We start from the raw sequence: 18,692 nt of genomic DNA, 5'->3' as shown, positions 1-18,692 counted from the left end.
TGGTTATCCAAATATTCCACAGGCATACAAATATGCCTCCAAACTTCCAGCTCTCTATTTCACTTATTTATAAGATTGCAAATGTAAAAGACTCAGGAGGAAGAAGCAACTCAGTTGGGGGTGGGTTATTCAATTTGGGTTTCACAAGTCTCCACCTTCAGCACAGCATGACCAGATCTATTCCACGGATAGGTAACAGCTAGTACTGCACTTTGAGACAGCGGTTACAGCTTCTTATCAAGGAGCGGTAAAGTGACAATCCTGTTTAAAATTCATATTATCTTAACAATCTGCATTAGGAAGACAGAGTTTCCGGTAAACATTTTCTATCTTCTGTCAGTGTTTCTTAAGCGTTTGAAACTGCACTGAAAAGGTTTGAATGGAAATATGTGTGCAAGCAGGTGCCTGATTCTGTTAATCTGTGTGTTATGGGGAAGGGAAAGAAGAAAAACCTAATTATTCCTGTGATCAAAGCAATTATTAAGAAAAAAAATCTCTGACCCAAAAATGTCTCAGCTGGAAACCATCACAGCTCAATCTGCTCCAACCTATTAAAAGAGTTATTAAGCATTCATAGAGCGCTCAAGACTCTGACACTCATGCATGACAAAATGTGCAGATTTACAGAACCAATTGCATGCAAAATGCACACTGCGTTATTAAAAACAATACTTTGCCAACATAATGGTCCCTTTATTACTTGCTGACTGGATACAGAAACTGCTGCGACTTCCGTGAGGCATTCGTGATTAGAAACCTGTAAAAACTGTGTACATGTCTCAACCTCGATATATATATACAAGTACTTGTGGCTTTTATGTAAATGAAAATTGATGCTCTTGATCAGGACAACCCAGGCAGAAAAACCTAATTACTAAAGCAGAACCATTCTGCAGAAAGGTAAGCATGTGTGGTGTGGTGGGAATCAGTCATGATATTTGACTGTGCCGCTTGGCTGCTATTTGAAAATTTTAACTTTTTTCAAAGGTTGACAGGTTGATTACAAGCAGGATCTTTAAAGCCTGAAGCTTTGAGTTTGAGAGTCACCTTTTATGGCTGTGAGTACAATAACTGATTTCTTAGTTGGTGAGGAAATACAATACAAAGATTTGTTTTCTTTCGGTTTTTTTATTCTACATATACTAATTTTCCCCCAGAAACTTTTAGAATAAAAAATTGTATTAAAAAGTTAAACTAAATATTTCAACGTGCTAATAACGCATTAATCCCTGCTCTTACCTTAGAAGCCAGTGGGAACACACCCACGGTATGCAAGTTAACTATGAAAATATTTTGATTAATCGCAATCAAAAAAAAATAACACTGGAACTCTTGGGGTAACAACAGCCACATGATCAACTCATAAGTAAGAAATTAAATAAATAAATAAATAACCACTGTAAGTAAAAAACACTAACCCTTGATTACAAACAACCATTGCTTAAAGCCAGAACACAAGCCTTCGGGAGTCGAACAGCCCGTAGGCGTGTACTGCCCTGGAATCCACTTGTTCTTGTCTTGATGCTTTTTAGTCTTTTTTGAGAGGGAAGAAAGCCGAAAAAGCGGAGTGAGTGGAAGAGGCTTCTCTGGCCTTTAAGATTTCAGTTAGTAATGGATCATATATAATACTTTTTGAGGCTCTATACACCATCTTGTTCAGCTGCCTCTCTTCTTCTGCAGGCACATTCCTAAACCAAACACTTAACGTGATAAAGGTGAGGATGCTCTCCACAAGTGCTTGACTTCCCACATTTCTTCAGTTGTATTAACAAGAATAATAATTGATGAGCCTTACTTCTAATGGTGCTCGTGGTATCCAGAAGTGTATAACTACTCACTGTACTGTTGATGATCAGGAGTCCATAACTGCTATTACATACTTGTTTGTGTCAGTCCACTAGTGATATCATTTTACTTCCGTTTATTGTTTTATCACTTCTGGCGATTAAATCAACGATATTTCATTATGTGATGTACCCACCTCGAGCGCTAGGGGAGGCGTTCTTCTCCTGAATGGTTATCCGACTTTTCCAGTCACAGTGAATCAAAGAGATAAGGACAACTATCGTGCAAAAAACAAACAAAAAAAAATTAAAGTTCACAACTGCTTCATGAACTGGAACCCGAAATGCGTTGCTACCAAGCAAACCAATCACAGCCCTCTCGGTCTGCGTTGGGTCTGCGACCTCTTGACGCATAGTTACAATTTTTGGGAGGTACGCGTCAGGCACGGCGTGGCGGGCACCGTGGGGTGCTCATTGCGGCGGAACCTCCGGCGCACGCTCGGCGTCGATTTAACGCAGAACCATAATCCAGGTTTAAGAGGGCCAAGACAACCAAAAACAACTCAGGCTAAATACCTCTCATTTGCATACCAAGAAAAGAGGATTTTTTGCCATTTTCCTTCCTGCTGCGCATCATGCTCTTGAATAACAAAAAGACTGAGTTTTGCATGACAAGACTTCATGAGGTTACACTTTTTTAGTCATCAAAACTTCACTTTTGAGGCCTCCATCAAATATCAAGGATCAGAATGAGATCAGTGAATGTCAGTCAATCTGGTCGTCTCTTTGTTCTGACAGGAGAGGGAAAGCAAACACAGATGGCTGCACAACAAAGAGATTATGAAGAAAAGTACATATAAAAAAGAAATCCTGGGACCTGAGTTTGTGTTTAAGATTCACAAAGAAAGCTATTTTTACTGTCGTCTTTTATATTACTTCTAAAAGAACTAGATTTGCTTCTGATGTGGGACTAGGCCAAGAAGAATCATAATAGTGTAACCAAAACAAATGAACAAAGAACAAGTAAGTAAATACATCTCTTAGTAGCAGAGCAAAGTTATTCAAGCTGGTAAAAATAATGAAAGATCTTTGAATTTGATGGGTAAAACTAGACTTCAAAACATGGATGTGGTTTTACTTTTGGCATTGGCGTAGACGCAACAAGGCCCCACCCACCTTTTTAATCTATAGTTTACTTCTTAACTTGTCAAAGAACACCTTAAGCTGTTTAATCTTAATAGCTGCAATGCAATAGCATTGACGTGGTTTTTATTTTATTTTGAGCACAAGGATATGTAATGTTAAAGGCTGTGGTCAAAATTATTGGAAGGATGTTGGTAAGGACACATGTCTTGCATCCCAACCTAATTCTTTTCCTTTGCTTTCAACCATCCTTTAGAATAAATCTGCCACAGTTTTCCAGCAAACCCAAAGGCCAGTAGCTTCAATACTATTGTTGACCACCTCAGTGCTCTGAGTTTCAATATAACTCCTGTTTCATCCAAATGCGTTAAACTACAGTTCGAAATACACTTTTATTGTGAAAAATCTCGAGGCACTCTAGAAATGCCGTAAACCTTTATGAAAAATCAAACCATAAAAAAGCAACAATGAAACATTAGTTTGTGAATAATGAATGCCCGTTAGGAAAAAATAATGTGATATCCTGTGATAACATTTTGTAGGACTAAAGAGATCATTGTTGTGTATACGAACGCAAAAATGACAATCGCATTTAACCGACAGTGGTTTAATACAAACAGCTGGTCATTTCGCTAAGCAGGGTAGCATGACAACCATAGATGAGTGTAGCAATCTCGTGCTACTGGGGGTCGACCGACAGGGAAAGAGGACGTGGTTTCGTGGGAAAATTGTGAATCTTTATTTCACCCAGACGTGTACCAGCACTCAGCAGCTCGGGGTCCCCTGTGAGCAGAACCCTTTGCTGGTGTGCAGCCGCTCCTTAAATAGCCAGGCAGGGTGGAGAGATTGATTGGGCACAGGTGTGCCCAATCAGCCGAACCAGGCCCGCGCCACCTGTGTGTTGCTCCCCCGCAGACCACGCCCAGTCCTACACCCTGCCACAATGAGGAAGTGATAACAGCTAGCCATTGGCTGAGCCGACTGTCAACAAAATTATATAAGAAATACATTTATTGCTTGATATAAATTCTCCTGGCATGGTACAAAAAATCCACCTCCTTCAGCTCTATTTCTGCTCTAAAGTTGAACATTTTAACATGAGTCAATGGAGACTGATTCGCTTTTGGCGCCAAGTTCTAGCGGCCAGTCGAGGAACTGCAACGAATCTTTGTTCTACATGATCCTCAATCCAGAATTTAGACGGTTGGCGACTCGCCTTAAAAGTGAACGCTCATTTGTTAATGCAATGCACTAAAGGAAGTGCAGGGGGCAGTATAGCTTTCACAATGGTGACTGTGGATATCCCTCTAATTTAAAAGAACATACGAAAAGGTGCCCATCTTCTGGCTGTATCTCCACAGTCCTTTTAGTGGTGAGAGGCCCATATGAGCTGTCATTAAAGGTAAAACTACAGGGAAGCATGCAGACGGTATTACAGAAATAATTATTAACTAATCGACTAGTGGAAAGAATAATAAACAGGTTATTCAGCTACCAAAATAACTGTTTGTTGCCACCTTATTTGATATGCAAATAAAATCCAGATATTAGATAAGTTGCTGCTTATACTCTTTGATTTTATACATCTGGCTGAAATTGGACCATGACATAAACCTCATATCGCCACATATTGCTAACCTTTATTTGAAATTAGGATCCATTTATGTTACAATAAATTTCTCCAGACAACCGAAAAATTGGAGTAAGTCTTTAATAATGTGAAAGGAATGAAAGGTGTAAATTACTTTCTCTGTTGAATAGACAGAGGCTTTGCAATAAAGCCACCAACTACATGAACTATGTTATTTTTCTAATTAAAAAGAGGGAATATAGTCTCACTGTGGCATAATAGCAGCTGGATTCCTGACAATGCCAGCATCCGCTCAGTGATCGTTGTCCTCTCACTAGTTGAAGCGAGGGCAGCCCTTCCCTTCTGGGCATCTTTCTCACTTCTGCACCCAAGTCATTTTCTTAATTAACTGCCTTTATAGAAAGTCGGTCTAATTGCTTTTTGGTCACTGTTTTAATAGTCTGTTGTTGAAGAGCACCCGCACTGCTGACATCCAACTTAATCACACACACTTTCACTTTGCTGTGGCTCTTTTGGCTCATTTTTGTAGCCATTGACTGACCATCATTGAACACTAGTTTAGACTTACTCCCAAAGCTGTTTATGTCCAAACTACAACGGTTAACAAAACAAGAAATAATGAATAATGAATAATTGAATTTATTGCTATCTTCGTCAAAAATTAGAGCATAGAATGATGTTGGGTACGAGAAGCAATTAAGATAATTATTCGATGCTTAGCACAGTTTGAATTTTGTTTAAATAAAAAAAAGGAGGAAAAGGGAAGGAAGTAGAATATCTTACTATAGGAAAAACTTGCCTCACGACATTGCACTGAAGGTGTCCTTGGTCTAAGAAAATAGAATTATGCGTGTATCGTGAAGAAAGCTTTCAAGTGAAGCATATGGAAAGAAAAGTCAAAATTTGAATTCTGGACCAACCAGTCCACTTTGCTTCAACAATGACAGCTGAATGATTCCCTTCATCTCAGAGTATATCCATAGAAAGAAAATGCTTTGTAGATGATGAAAAGAAAAAAGATTATATAACGCTACGAGGGCCAAACGTGAACACACATCTGCATCGTAGGAAAAAGAAATTAACGTGTAGTCAAAGGAGCTATAGTAACAAAGCGATCCGATCTGCCGTGAGTCAAAGCTTGAATGTCAACCGACCAAGGTAACAGCATCAACTTAGAACACACCCACTCCTCCGCAGTTTGAGAGGAAAGACAAAATACGACTTTAGAATTAGCTGGCAATGTTATTGGAATATACAGAATATTTGTGGATGAATGAAAGACTGTCATCGACTAGTTTGTCTTCTACTCAAGAGCCTTGAAGTTGTTGTGATGTTCACACTACAAGACTGATCCAGGACAGGAAGCCACACACTACGCAATCTGACAACAACTCAGTCACCCAACAACTCAATCTGGTCTTCAAACCATGCTTTGTCCGTAGACATGTGTTACTGTCAACAAAAATAATAGTGACACTGGAAATGACAGAAAACCACACATCAAGCAGTTAAATTCTGGTCAGATTAGGAATCGCCATCCTTTTTTATTTATTTGAAAATAGACCATTTATTAGCAATGATTTGTTCAGTATATGAACGAAAAAGGTAAAAACCACAGTGTTGTCATCTCTTTTGAAAGTTGTACACCATCTCCCTTTCACTTGCACATTACCCTTCCTAGTATTAGTATTAGTCCTCACAGAGACCTTCCCCACAATGCCTTACTCTTTCTGAGTGAAGCTTGCATGTAAAGTTGCTGATAGCCTGAGATATTAATCTTGCCAGATATCCGTCTGATGACAGAGGTTGAAGGACAATGTGTGGACAAGCCTCTTCAATCCATCCTTGAATTGTTCACACTTAACAACTGAGCATCAACTACTTAACTGATTTGATGTGCAACAAGGGCGTTTTTGTCAGTGAGTTTGACAACTTACAAGCCAGGCTTAAACTCTATCCACTAATATAGTCTGGAAGCTGGGAAAAGAGAGACACTGGGATCCTGAATATTTTCCTGGAGTCATACTGTATCTTGTTAAAGTGAATGACAATCCATTTCCAGTGTTCCCGGTGTGTCTTCATCACCAAGGGACCTCAATTACTCCCTCAAGGAGGAAGAAATGTTTTAAATTTCTTCATCCTTACCTTCCATTTTGTTACTGCCCTACATCTCCATTGGCTGCTCCTTAACTTGTCAACAAGTTTTTAGGCCTCAATCTTAACGATAGCAGGATTTTAGGAAACTCAACTAGATGTGGCTGCATGTCGGCAACGTTTCCGCTGTCACGTTCACTCAGCGTAACAGATGTCAAAAAGTGCTGGGTATTAACACAGTTTTCAACTTTAAAAAAAATATCTGTGTTTGAAGACGCAACATAACCAGAATTAATGAGTTGCCAGAACCATTTGTGTGCTTTAAGCACTTTTAATGAGCACTTGGCTCAGGTGTTTAATAAAACTTTATTAGAAAAAAAGAAAAGAATCAATCTTCTCATATCTGTTTCAGATAGGCAAAGTGTAATGATGCCCTATGCTCTGGTTTAGTACGCCTGAGGGGATGGGGGGGGGGGTTACTGGCATGGCAGAATGAGCATTAAGAATTGATGTTCCCATCTGGAAGATCTGGAAAGGAGAGAAGAGAAAAAGAAAGGACAGGAGAGTAGAGGAAGAATATCTTCCTTGTTTCGTGACTTGGAAAGTACAGTCCTTTCATTTAGCATCACATGAAATGTATCCAGTCTTCACCGAGATGTAAACAGGAAGAAAGGGGGAAGTGAGGAGGGGAAAAAAAGTTCACTGCAACCTATTAGCAAGTGTAATTTAGACATTTCCAATTTTAGAGCCGAGGGAAAACCAAGAGGATTGCTGACGGAGGGGAGCTACAGAGAATGACAAAGAGCCAGAGAGAAAGATATAAAAGGCAGAAAAACGGATCATGAACGAGAGATAATTAAAAATCGCGGCACAGAGAGTGAGACAGGGCGACAGTTACCAGATAGCGGTTGTTATCAGAATCAGCCGAGCAGTCTTTGATTCTGATGCTATCGATCAGCTTTTATGAGCGCAAACGGGAAACAGAGTTTCATACACGTAAGTGCATCCTAGAGGGCAAACCACACACGAGCAACAGTTAGACACAACACTTGGATAGAATTAAACACTCAAAACTTTAAATAAAATTACATTGACATTAGATTTTATATGTTGAACCTGTTTCCCCTATGTCCTGGGGTGTTTCCATGGTAACAATGAACAACAGTCTCTGTCTAGCTTCACTAAAATGATCTTATTTAAAGAATGTGTGCCACTGATCAATTGAATGCCTCCACTTAATATTACATTTTGCTCAAATTTGATTTTTATACCCTTTTTTCTTTTCCAGTGTAGAAAACGTCCTCAAACAGAAACAACCATCGTCCCTGAAGAACATGAGCACCAGGAGCTGGCACAAGAATGTGACATTTCTTTCTTAAAGAACCTAAAATGCTGGTCTGACTCCTCTTGGTTCTCATTCATTATTGATGAGTGGAATGACACAGACCACTGGCTCCATGAACTCACAAAAAAAAAACAAAAAAAACTGCCTTACAGGAGAGACCCAGAGAGAGAGAGAAAAAAGGTGGTGCAGAAAGGAGGTGACACATTCACACCAGACAGAATGGGAGCATGTGTCAATAGTTCCTGTTAATTCACAGCGTCACCTATGACCTCATCAGACAGAGAGAGAGATTTTTGACATTTTTTGTTTCCATTGTTCTTACTTCCCAGTCATTAACTTATATCATTAGTCGAAGCCCTTGGCAAATCAATGATCTAGTCTGCTGTTTCACTGGCTCACAGAGTGAGGTCAGGCCACGGCAGAGCGAAGCAAGATGTCTTTCCAAACTATTTAACAGTGTACATCTCATTTCCTTGTAGGCCATTACAGTAAATCTACATTACTGAGAGCTGTCAGTGTCTGTCTGCCTCTCTTCACACCATTACAGACCTGCAGACACACAGATGCCGTCTTAGAGACTCATGGACACACTGCCATCTATGGGTAAAAGATTCAGACTATAGGGGAGAGCTGGAGCTTCGACAGAACTGACAGAACTCACTTTGAGTAGACAGAACGGAGATTCCTGCAACACCTGTATTACATGATACACTGGCGGTGAACATGCTTCTGATGTGCTCGGTATAAACACTGAAACATAGTAAACTTAGTGACTTTCTTTTCTCATTTCCTGTTTAACATTAAAGCAAGAGACTTCCTGTCAGGACCATCATCTACAATGTTTTCTCAAGATTTGTGACGTTGCAAGGGCAGACTGGCGCTCATCAGCTTCCTTAACCAAAGTAACATACGGTATATTCTTAAATGCCAACTTGCCTCACACTATTTTTGACTCTATTGCTGCAGGGGCAGCTCGGGTGGGTTTCTCAACTTCTTCTGGTTGTAGGTTGTGTCTTGTGTTTATGTTGTGTCTTGCAAATGTATGCATCAGCTATGTTCTCAACACTTAAATAAGTATTCAACCATCTTAACTCTGTAGAAGTCTTAAGAGTTTTACTTTTGTTGAAAGTCTTTATCCTCTACTAGAGTTAAGATGACTCTCTTGACTACATCAGGAGTACCTATATGATCCGTTTCTGTGTTTTCTTATTTAAAGCATTATCATAATGAATTATCCTAAATTGAGGCAAAAAAATTTGATTTATTAAATTAAATTCCGAAACTCTTTATTTGTCTCCAAGGGGCAATTTGTGAGGCCCACGGGACCATATTTGACAACAAAACTTCACTTAACAAACAGCTGTGATTAATAAATACATAAAATGCTTTGAAGATGCTGAGAACCCGTCATTCTCTACAGATTTCTTTCTAACACCAGCTCTCTATGATGTCATAGTGGGTCGAACGTCCTTATTTGGTCATATTATCCAGCAAATCCTTCACCCATCATTTTTAAAGCAGAAGTTTACATCCGTGCAACAAAGATGCACATGTCTTTTACATCGCTGTGGATCTGAGAGTACTTCTTACTAAAGAGTTTCTCTTTTGTTTCCCATGTTTCTCCTAAGATATATGGTTTTGGTCATAAGGAGTTTGGTGATAACTATCAAGCTCTAAAATCAATTTTGTACTCAATATGCATGTAAGGAATTGAGGTGTTGAGGTCCTTTACAGAAAATATTTAAAGTGTATACTTGATAACTTGTTTATATCTTCAAAATGCGTGTCTGACCAGCACCAGGAGTTGTGCATGTTCATGAGCCATTAGCTCTGCCCATCTGCAAGCCTCCAGGAATTTGACCATTTGATCAAAATACACTTGGGGCAACTCTGCTTGTTCACAGGACTAATGATTCTTTATCTTTTGTCGTTATGAAATAATTACAGGTTTTATAAATAATACTTGGTGCAAAGTTATTCTAGAAGTAACAAATACTGAAATTAGATTGCTAAAAATGTGTATAATATGCCCACTTTAAGGGTATTTAGTCTTTTCAAAAGGAAAAATCCAAAAGAATAATTCTGTGTGACAACCTTCGTATGGGAAAGGTGCCCCTTTTTCTCTCTGTACAAACTCTCAGGCCTGTTATCTCAGGTTTGTTATGCACAGCTTTGTGCCAAGGTGTGATTGATAGATGATTATCTTCCTAATTGGTCTCTTCACTCTCCCGTTCTAGTGATTCTCTGGAGGAGGGTCAAAGCTCGAGGGGGTAGTTCCACTCGCTCACCAACATCAGCTGATTGTTTAGGTCTTGTGCGTTTGTCTTTGGTTCATTTCAAGTTGATTTGGGAGTTACCACTCATCGTGTTTTCAGCTTTGGTTTAGTTAGTTTAGATTGCTTGGTATTTATGTTAAGAGAGACCCACAAATCTGGCAGGGCTGGTTTTAGGTCTATTCTCGTTTTGTTTGTTTTGACCATTTTCCTTTGACAGTTTACTTAATGATGAATTCCTCGAAAGGGTAACACTTGTTCTGCTTATGCATTACTGCTCCTCAAGGTTTATTTCAGGGATTATAACAAAGTTAATATAAAAAGTTTGTCTTGTTGCTTTCCCACTTGACATTGAATGTACAACTCATTTTTACTTATATGATACAGCCACTGTACAAACTCCCGCTGATCTTCAAGGGCATCAAACTTCACCCATACAAGTTCAACAACTTCCTGCATATGTTATTTAATCAATATGAGAGCCAATTATGCAAGAGATGAGAGTGTTATTAGACACTGAAGTTAACGTGCAGCTAATCACCAGAGAGGACAGCAAGTTTCAATCAGCACCACCTGCTCCTTATTCATACAGTACAGCAGCCCTTGAAAACAACTGCACCACGGCAGATTTTTGTTGTTGGAAGCGCTTCACATTCACCTTGTGCGTGTCAAGATCCTGACTCAATCATAACAACTAACAGGCTCAGTGTGAGAGGCCTGATGCCAAAACTTGTCAAAGTTTATGAGAATGTCTTTAATTGCCCTAACTTCTCTGCGTGTTGTCTTTCTCTGTCAGCGAAAGTAGCACTGCAGAAGCAAAGCCTGTGAGCTGCTCGAACAGGAAAATGACCCCCACCACTGTGGCGATGTGAGATATCTGCATTAAGCTGATCGTTTCAGCAATGCAGGAGCACATCAGATCATTTGCCTGGTCCCTGGGATATGCAAAACACACAGACACACACAAACACAATCATTAAACAGTGAGCTCAAAGGGAAGTCGGTCACAGCATCCCTCCAAAACATCCTGACACTTCTTTCCATATTCATATTTACACAACGAGGAAAAACCTGAAAAAATAAAACAAAGAGAAAAAAAACAGGACTTCAGAAGCTTTTCATATGCAGAGGATGAAAGGGAACCCAGGGTGCAGGAAAAGCACTCATCAACCTCCATTATTTATTCTAAGGTGACAATTCAGTCATGCCAGCACAATGCTGGCCTCCACACTTGCTTTCAAAGGATGTAAATGATTTTAAGATGATCAAATATACATACTGTATCCCATTAATATATCCACATCCACTGTGCATCCATGTGGTTTATTAATGAAAAGATAGGGAGATAGGAAGGGATGGGAAACGACATGAGAGATGATGGCAACGGAGAAAACTGGGGGAATAAAATGTAAAGGGGAGGAAATGAGAGTGTGTGAAGAAAGCTGCATTTCATAAGGCTTGGTGCCAGTATTAAACATTTCAATCACACACTGAGCTGCTATGAAAATGCTTTTGATCCAACTCCAAAGGGCTTTTACAAAACAAGCATTTCTTTGAGTTGGCTGCAGCACTGTGGGATTCACCGAGGGAGAAAGTCCAAAAAAATACTCTGAAGGAGAAGAGGAATAAAAAAAGAAAATAACTTTTCTCACTAAATGGATTCTCTCCCAGTGAGGTAACTTCATCCCATTTTAAAAAGCTTTCTTTTTCCCCCTGAACTCCTCCATCCTTATTTCAGAATAATCCATGGGGTTGTATGTATATTGATTTAGCAATATGGTAATTATGAGAGTTTAATCAAGCAACAAGCTCTGCAATTAGGAGTGACTGGACAGTAGCAGGGGGGACATGGAGCATGAAAAGCCTATATTACTTAGTCTGGAAAGCAATACCCAATTACTTTGTAGAAATTCCGCCTTCATGAAATGGGTCTGGTGCCCTTCTAATTCACAGCCATTTCCAATGGTACAGAATGCACCAAACCAATCACAACAAGACAGCGATGTTTCATGCAGGAGTGTCCAAGTGCTAACATTTAAGACAACCAAGATGACACATGCTTCTCTGATGGTTATACTGGCACCCAGAGGCAGCCCTCAAGCCTGCTCAGCCATCCTAATTCTTTTCCTCTTTCATCCATTTTAGTAGTCTGGTTCCTCTGGAGTCAACTTTGATTTCCAGGTGCCAGTATCAATAATTTCAGAAGAACCATTGAAAACCACTGAACTGACATTCAACCAGTTACAAAAACAAAACGTGTGATGCAGGCAGAGGAACGGGTCATCTCATTTCACGTGAGAGAATTTCTGTGAGGTGAATGAGTAAGGCCCAATCCCAATTCAACTTCACTCGCTCTTCTTTTCTCCACTCGCCCTTCTTTTCTTCCCTACCCCCTAAAAAAGAAGGGGGAGATTTTAGGGCACTTGAAATCTAGGGCACTTGGCCCAGGTGCCTGTCCCATTTCTCCTACTCCCCCTCGTTTTCATCCCTACCCTGATCAGGAAGCAGAGAGCCAAAAGCTGTTTTAATTTCAGCTGTAGCGCTGTTAATATGGCACTTTATTAAGTTTTAATATTTTTTCAGGCTTAAAAGTAACCGTTAAGATCCCCAACCTGGGCTCAGTTTATCCAAATAACGCCTGTCAAGAAATTTGACTGGACATTTTCGGAGATGAGAAGAGCCCCCGGCCCCGGGGAGCAGCAGCAGCTCACAGCCCGAGAAGAGACGTGTCCGCCGGGTCAAGCTGCTCCGTCGTCCCGGGGGAGAAACCTGCAGCTCTGTTGAGAATTACGCTGGCTGAAATAAATCATTTAGGAAGATGTTGGTTTAATAGATGAAATCTAACAGTTGTAGCTACGCCTGTTAAGAAATTTCCTCCGAAATTTCGAGATTTCTGTCTGCCGGCTCCGGAGCTTGGGTCCGCGTAGGGTACAGCGTACGGCGCGCGTCGCCGCGAACATCGACGCAGAGCTTACGGCGTAGGTTACGTAACCTACGCCGTAGGCTCTGCGTTGGTGTAACGCGGAACCATAAATCCCTTTATTGTGGCGTGATCTTTGGCAACTTTATCTGAAAGTGTGTAAATTACCCAGATAACAGCTGGATTACTTTGTGGTTTCTGAAAACTATTATATCAGAAACATCCAAAACAAATCTGACGAGTCACAGGATTATTTCTCTCTATTTCTCACAAAAAAATGCTTGCTCCCTCGGTCACATTCTGAGACGAGTCTGCCTGTTTGCCTTCGGTCGGCGAGTTAAATCGACGCAGAGCCTACGGCGTAGGTTACGTAGTCTACGGCGTAGCTTACGTAGCCTACGGCGTAGCTTACGTAGTCTACGGCGTAACCTAACAGCCTTTACTCCGGCGCGATTCTTCGCGAACAACGGACAAAAAAGGGATTATGTACATTCACTGAGTGAATATTATGAAAGTAAAATGTACATTTGTCGCTAGAAATGTAATCAAAATGCATTTTTATGCAGAAACTAACTCAAAATATTGATTTATTCACTAAGAAATGTCCGCCATGTTTTTTTTTTGGATTCAGTCCGCCAATGACGACGAAAAGCATTCTGGGAAATTTTCATAGCCCCTCGCTCGCGAAGTCAGCATCTGAAAACCCTCGATTTGAAGGGGCTATCCTCAGCCCCTCGCCCTCGATATGCCCCCTCTCCCTAGGTGAAAAGAGGAATTGGGACACCACTACCTTCACGGGAACGCACAAAATTTAGGGGGAGTGAAGAAAACGAGGGCGAGGGGGAGGATTGGGACGCAGCCTAAGAACTCCTGGGCAGACGGGTCCCTGGGAATCAAGATCAAATCTAGAAGAACCAGACTAATTATTAGTAACAAAGAGGAACAGATTTACAATGGTTGGCCAAGGTTAGCACTACGACTACTTTCAGCTGTTCGCTTAAGGCAATGGTTCCCAAACCTTTTATGGTGGGTCCAACCTCACCAATCTTAGCTAACTCCTGGTCCACAACAGTCACCTCTTCTACCTCTTTTACTCTTTACTGTAATGACATTAAACCTGTGCTTTTTGTTTGGTTTTTATCGACTCTTTGTTTGTTGGTATCAGTGCAGTCACTCAGAGGCAATAGGCATATTACTGAAGTCCAGCCAAACAAGAATGCAAAATGTGACTAAATGTGATTCCAAAGATGACTTATTCAGAGATTTCTGTGTTTTCAACTGCAGGAAATGTCAGCAAAAGGTGAACTCACAGGACTCTAGGTAGCTGCAGGATACTTGGTAAATCCCTCAGATCATTGGACTGCCCATTGGCTCATTTTACATCTCTGCATGTTTTCAGTACAAAGATGTAATGAGTGGGTGAAAGTGATTAGAATTCTGAGCTGACCAACTAAATGATGTTATGAGTAATATAAACCTAGAAAGAAATAAGTAAAATCCAGTATATTTTCTTCTGGAATGAGCAGTGTGTAATGAATACGTAATTAATTACAGATTATTTGAATTCCTATCCTTACCCTTCCACTTCTGCTATATTTAAATCTTTCCCTGGCATCTTTTGAGCATAACAATCGCTTAAGCATACCTGCAATGCAATTAGGAATCTGAAAAAGAATTGTTTGCATTTACATAAATGGGAGGGTTACCACAGATGCTGTTGATCCCAGCAAGAAATGAAAGTAAAAAGTGAAATTCAAATCTAAATAACGGATCAAAAATAATCATCATGCTAAAAACAAACTGCAGATTAAATTAATCTCAAAGCCTCCGTTTCTAAAGCCGTTGATCTCAACTAATATCGCAATCAGACACAAGCCAAAACACTAATTATGCTTATTTTCATCACAGATTTATGTTCTTCTCACAGTGGCTCCCTGGAATCAAGATGTGTCTCTTCGCTGAAGGTAGTGCATACTGGGCAATCAAAATATATCTGATTATGAGATGGTGCAAAGCACTTTGACCCCTCGGTATTCGGCGTGAGAGCTTCACAGCTGGGTGTACGGGTCAGTAAATCCTGTAAATAAGTGAGACGCACCCCCAAGGAGACTTTTGAAGACTTCTTCTGATCCTATACACCGATTTTATTTTATTTTTTTACCTTTAAAAAATAAAAAGCTCTGTGACATGCAAGTAAAAAAGATGAGTAGGAAGTGGTTTTTAATTTCCAACTTCATTTATATGCATTTTTCTGACTTTTCGTGACTTTTTCTAGTTCAAGTGGGGAAAACTGGGGAAAAGTATTCAAACCCTTCACACGCAAGACCAAAATTAGACATTTGTATGTAGGGCCAATTAATTGTGGTTCACACAGCGTGACGAGGTGACACGAGTACAACAGTAATTTGTCAAACTTGTCCTTTCTTATTTCAAAATGTCCCCACACCGCTGAGGTACTTTGGCGTGCTGCAACCCGTTTAACAGCTGAAATTAAATGACTGCACAAGGTTGTTCGGAGCCAATGAGGACGGAGTAAACCCTTTGCGAAGCCGGACCGTCGCACTCCCACGACCAGTGGACTCAGATGTTCAAAACTTCGACTGAACCAGAGCAGAAAGTCACCTCGACATCAAGACCGCCAAGAAGCTAAAAAAGTAATCTCAAACTTCACTGCTACTTTCAACTCAGTGTGTGCTCCTCACACCTTTTTTACTTTTAAATCCACACACAACCCTCACCTACTTTCCTTTCATTCTCCATTCCACAGATGTCTGAAACAATATGGAGCTACTTCTCTCACTTGCACCTCTCCTCTTAAGCCTCAAGGTCTTCGAGAGAGCAGAGAGTGGTTCTCTTTAGCCTCTAAGAACGAGGATTAAGTTGTTTATAGAGCTCGTCTGGTATCACACAGCACATTAACAAGCTCAGCTCTCAGACGCAGACATGCACACGCACACATGTGCGGCACGCGCGCACATAACTGGTGATTCAGTGTGAGGGGAGAGGGGGGAAATGGGCTACGAGGCAGCGATGAAGAGATAGCAATATGCTGGTGGCACTTATTCAGGAGAGAGTTGCAGCGGCTTCTCAAAGGCTCTGTGGGCTTTTGAATAAAAAAAATAAGGAAAAAAAAAAAGGCTCCAAACAAGCGTGGATAGTTATCTGTGTAAGCCTCTAAATATTCATATCCAAATCCCAGCAGAGCTCCAAAAGAGAAAATATGAAAACTCATAATCAAGCCGAGACATATCACTCAAAACAGATTACTCCCACATGTTTGGAGACCCAATTTGAAACTAGTCAAGAAAAATTATTCTTCAGAGTTGTGCGGCATCCTTGGGTTCCTGAAAGTCACTCCCAGCTAAATCATTATTGCTATAATTATCGGAATATTCTAGCAAGTAGACTATTTGGAAGCCCGCCTGTTATTTGAAACCACTTTGGTTGCGTCCGACACAATCGTGCTCTCGTTGCAGTAATTTGTCATGGACCCGCAGCGCTGACCTTCTGCAGTCCTTGTACCGACTGCTTGTAATCACGCTGATCAAAGAACAGAAGCTCTTCCCTCTGAGCACACTGAAAATTACTCTGGATAAGACCAGGAGGATTATTAAGGTATTAATTTTCATACTGGGCATTACTTCCCTTGTTACTGTCATTATGCCAGCTAATTCTAATCGTTTATGAACTCTTTGTTCAACTCCCCCCGCTTGAGTGAATGTTGCTCTGAAAGGAGCTTGATGTAATCCAAGCCCCAGATGCACCCCAAAAAATGATCAATTTTTAACATGAAAGGGAACCATGCATTAAATGACAAGGGGACCCCTTCGTTCTTCTAACGCTTTGCTCAGCATATATGTTGAAAGAGATCCAGATTTGTCCTCAAGGTTTTTGGATGCTCAGTCCAACCAAGGAGGACTCATCCGAAGTCAGCCCTACTCCCTATATAGCACACTACATAGTTTGGTCAGCGTTTGGTGGTCATTTCTGAACAGACAGCATGTACATTAACTAAACGTGATTTGCTATGTTTTGTGTGCTTGACAGAAGTGATAAAAAAATAAAAATAAAAAAAGGTTCAATCTGCTGATGAGCTCCCTTCATAGTGCCCTTCCACTGAACTCCCCTATATAGTGACCATGTATATAGAGAGCAGGGGGTGATTTAGAGTGTAAATGTACAAGCTAACCAACTTCTCGCTATGTTAAATTAAATTAAAAGCTTTGGTAGACTTTTAAAAACCAAACAGAACTCATTGAATTCTGTCTTTTTTATATGTAAATAGCGGTATTTTAGGGAGTCTGTATCTGATTTTGTATCCGTGCTGAGATGAGTAGCTAGTAATATGAATTAGCCACAAATTGTGTCTTTTTTTTATGTCTTGCAAACAACTAATCCACAAAGCTTGGTTATACTGTTATTAACGTTGCCATAAACTAATCTCACACAGATTAGTTTGAGGAAGGATACAGACAGTGGACGACCACTGGGATTGTCTCCGACTTTGACTTTATCCTGCACAACAAAATACTAGAACTGCACCCACAAAATTATATTGCAGTTTCTCTGTAAAACTGTGTCTTTCTTCATATCATGTTTTTTTTTTTCCATTTAAACATGGAGATCTGAAACCTTTTCCCATTTGACATTTGTCCATCATTAGTATCCATGGCAACAGAAAGCTGTTTACATGTGGAATCAGCAGATTGAGACCAACCAGTGATCAGAAAAGGACCTTCAAAGCAGAAGAGATGGAGACGGGAGGTCAAAGATGTGAAACAGGAGAAAATCTGAAAACAAAAAGAGATTTTGAAGAAGATTCCCCCCGAATAATCGAAGAATGTGAAATCCCTGGGAGGAAAGATGTGCTGATAGGAGACAGCAGGAGTATCACGTTCTCCGTGTGGCTGTAGGGTGCTGGACCCCACATTACTCTATATGGATATTAGACAGTACAAGGGGGCAAAAGACCGCCATCAGCACTGGTGGTTTATCTTTTTCTTATACATTTTCTAACATCATTCATAGCACAACAATGCAATTTCCCTTTACACTGTTGCAGAAGTACTGAATCAAACACAGAATAATTCCTCTCTCTCCATAAACGTGAGTAGCTGACAGCAAAACATATGAGCATTTCTGCGCTCCTGTTTTGATTTGGGAGGGGCGGGGCAGGCTCATCTGAGGAAAAAATATCTTGCCTGCTAGCTCGAGAGGAAATTCTCGCACTGGCAGATGAGTATTGAAAGGAAAAGAAGTAGATCCTCTTCTTCTCACAGCAAGAGCCATTTATCTAATAACTGAGACAATTGTTTTGACAGCCCAGTAATCACATTGATCAGGCGATAAGATGTGACACGGTCTGTCAAAGTGACAGTGAACAATTGATCCCAGCACGTCACATCGGTTGTAATTCGGAGCAGGATGAAAAAAATCTGTTAAGCCTCCAGACTCCTGAAAAGTTGGGCTGCAGCTGCTGCAGTTAAGTGTCTGTTTATCAGATGCTGCATTTGAACCATTTGAAAGCAAAAAAATGACTGTA

The 18,692-nt window shown here is 40.4% G+C and overlaps 1 protein-coding gene across 1 annotated transcript in view; it reads right to left on the bottom strand.

Moving 5' to 3' along the window:
• snx29 (sorting nexin 29) overlaps positions 1–18,692 on the bottom strand; it is a 181,364-nt gene that overhangs the window by 98,498 nt on the left and 64,174 nt on the right. The window lies entirely within an intron of this gene.

Source organism: Cololabis saira, chromosome 19, assembly GCF_033807715.1.
Source record: "Cololabis saira isolate AMF1-May2022 chromosome 19, fColSai1.1, whole genome shotgun sequence".
NCBI lineage: Eukaryota > Metazoa > Chordata > Actinopteri > Beloniformes > Belonidae > Cololabis > Cololabis saira.
Note: the sequence above shows the minus strand (reverse complement) of the source record. Positions and strands in the feature narration are given on the sequence as shown.